The sequence below is a fragment of the Cervus canadensis genome, chromosome X, assembly GCF_019320065.1.
Source record: "Cervus canadensis isolate Bull #8, Minnesota chromosome X, ASM1932006v1, whole genome shotgun sequence".
NCBI lineage: Eukaryota > Metazoa > Chordata > Mammalia > Artiodactyla > Cervidae > Cervus > Cervus canadensis.
This window is the reverse complement of record NC_057419.1, coordinates 79,536,011-79,539,540: the sequence shown is the minus strand read 5'-3', so window position 1 is coordinate 79,539,540 and position 3,530 is coordinate 79,536,011.

The following is a 3,530-nucleotide window of genomic DNA, read 5'->3' as shown; positions in this document are numbered from 1 at the left end:
TATGTACCACATCTTCTTTATCCATTTCTCTGTAGATGGATATGTAGGCTGTTTCCAGGTCTTGACTACTGTAAACAGTGCTTCAATGAACATTGGGGTACATTATATTTACAGGCTATGTTTTTCTCTGGATATATGCCCAGGAATGGGATTTCAGGCTCATATGGTAGCCCTATTTTTAGTTTTCTAAGGAACCTCCATACTGTTCTCCATAGTGGCTATACAAATTTACATTCCCAGCAACAGTGCAGGAGGGTTCCTTCTCTCCAAACTCTCTGCAGCATTTGTTGTTTGTGACTTTTTTGAAGATAGACTTTCTGACTAGTGTGTGGTGATATCTCATGGTGATTTTGATTTGCATTTCTCTAATAACTAGTCATGCTGAACATCTTTTCATGTTCCTATTGGCCATCTGTATTTTCTCTTTAGAGAAAGATCTATTCAAGGTCTTCTGCACATCTTTTGAGGGGTTGCTTTCTTTAATGCTATTAAGTGACATAAGCTGTTTATAAATTTTGGAGACTAATCCCTTATCAGTCACATTATTTGCAAATATTTTCTACAGTCTGTGGGGTTCTCTTTTGGTTTTGTTTATTGTTTCCTTTGCTGTGCAAAAGCTTTTGAGTTTAAGTAGATTCTATTTGTTTATTTTTGAGTTTATTTTCATTATTCTGGATGATGGAGTGAAAAAGATGGCGATGTGATTTATGTCAGAGAGTGTTCTGCCTGTTTTCCTCTATGAGTTTTACAGTGTCCAATTAACTTCTGGGTCCTTAACCATTTTGAGCTTATTTTCATCAATGAAGTTAAGGAATGATCTAATTTTTTTTTCCTGTGGCTGTCCAATTTGCCCAACATATTTGTTGTAGGGGCTGTATTTCCAATACTGTTTTTGCACCCTTTATCATAGATTAGACAGTAAAGAAAACCACTAGACCATTCAGGTATGACCTAAATCAAATCCCTTATGATTATACAATGGAAGTGAGAAAGATGCAAGGTATTAGATCTGATAGAGTGTCTGAAGAACTGTGGACAGAGGTTCATGAACATTGTACAGGAGACAGGGATCAAAAATATCACCAAAAAAAAAGAAATATAAAAAGGCAAAATGGTTGTCTGAGAAGGGCTTACAAATAGCTGTGAAAAGAAGAGAAGTGAAAGGCAAAGGAGAAAAGGAAAGATATACCCATTTGAATGCAGAGTTCCAAATAAGAAAAAAGGAGAGATAAGAAGGCCTTCCTCAGGATCAATGTAAAGAAATAGAGGAAAACAATAGAATGGGAAAGACTAGAGATGTCTTCAAGAAAATTAGAGACAAGATACCATCTTTCTTGCAAAGATGGGCACAATAAGGGACAGAAATGGTACAGACCTAACAGAAGCAGAAGATATTAAGAAGAGGTGGCAAGAATACACAGAACTATGTAAAAAAAAAAAAAAATCTTCATGACCCAGATAATGATGACAGTGTGATCACTCACCTAGAGCCAGATATCTTGGAATATGAAAGCAAGTGGGCCATAGGAAACATCACTATGAAAAAAGCCAGTGGAGGTGACGGAATTCCAGTAGAGCTACTTCAATTCCTAAAAGATGATGCTGTGAAAAAGCTACACTCAATGTGCCAGGAAATTTTGAAAACTCTGCAGTGGCCACAGGACTGGAAAAGGTCAGTTTTCATTCCAATCCCAAAGAAAGGCAATGCCAAAGAATGCTCAAACTATTGCATAATTGCACTCATTTCACACGCTAGTAAAGTAACACTCAAAATTCTCCAAGGGAGGCTTCAACAGTAGTGAACCGTGAACTTTCAGATCTTCAAGCTGGATTCAGAAAAGGGAGAGGAACCAAAAATCAAATTGCCAACATACGTTGGATCATAAAAAAAAGCAAGAAATTTCCAGAAAAATGCCTACTTCTGATTTATTTAATATTCCAAAGCCTTTGACTGTGTGGATCACAATAAACTGTGGAAAATTTTTAGAGATGGTAATACCAGATCACCTTACCTGCCTCTTGTGAAATCTGTATGCAGGTCAGGAAGCAACAGTTAGAACTGGACATGGAAAAACAGACTTATTCCAAATCAGGAAGGGAGTAGGTCAAGGCTGTATATTGTCACTCTGCTTATTTAACTTATATGCAGAGCACCTCATGAAAAAAAAAAAAAAAGGCTGGACTGGATGAAGCACAAGTTTGAATCAAGATTTCTGGGAGAAATATCAATAACTTCTGATATACTGATTATACCACGCTTATGGCGGAAATCGAAGAGCCTCTTGATGAAAGTGAAAGAGGAAAGTAAAATAGTTGGCTTAAAATTAAACATTCAAAAAAAAAAAAAAAAAGACTAAGATCATGGCATCTGGTCCCATCACTTCATGGCAAATAGATGGGGAAACAATGAAAAGAGTGAAAAACTTTATTTTTCTGGGCTCCAAAATTACTGCAGATGTTGAAATTAAAATTAAAAGATGCTTGCTCCTTGGAAGAAAAATTATGACCAACCTAGACAGCATGTTAAAAAGCAGAGCTATTACTTTGCCAACAAAGTTCTGTCTAGCCAGAGCTATCATTTCCCAGTAGTCATGTATGGATCTGAGATATGGACTGTAAAGAGAGCTGAGTGCCAAAAAATTGATGTTTTTGAACTGTGGTGTTGGAGAGGGCTCTTGAGAGTCCCTTGGACTGCAAGGAGACCCAACCAGTCCATTCTAAAGGAGATCAGTCCTGGGTGTTCATTGGAGCTGAAGCTGAAACTCCAATACTTTGGCCATCTGATGTGAAGAGCTGACTCATTTGAAAACCCTGATGATTGGGAAGATTGAAGGCAGGAGGAGAAGGGGACGACAGAGGATGAGATGGTTGGACGGCATCACTGACTCAATGGCCATGAGTTTGAGCAAACTCTGGGAGTTTTTGATAGGGAAGCCTGGCGTGCTGCAATCCATGGGATTGCAAAGAATCGGACATGACTGAACATCTGAACTGAACTGAACTGAGTATAGCTGTATGGACTTATTTCTGGGATTTCTATCCTTCTCCACTGATCCCTCTTTCTATTTTTGTTACTGTACAATACTGTTTTGATGATTGTTGCTTTATAGTCTAAAGTCAGCATGGCTGACTCCTCCAGGTCCATTTTTCTTTTTCAAGATTGTTTTAGTTATTCGGAGTCTCTTGTTTCTCCATACAAGTTTTGATATTTTTTTGTCTTAGTTCTGTGAAAGATTTCATTGGCAATTTGATCGAGATTCCATTGAACCTGTAGCTTGCCTTGTATTATATGTCATTATGATATTTTTATATATTTTATAGTATATAAAATGTATTATAGTCATTTTGAAAATATTGTTTCTTCCAATCCGTGAACATAGTATATATTTCCATCTTTTTATGTCCTTTTCAATTTCCTCCCTCAGCACTTTATAGTTTTGGGAGTACAGGTCTTTTGTCTTCTTAGGTAGGTTTACTCCTAGGTATTTTTTTCTTTTGATACAAACATATATGAAATTGCTTCTTGAATT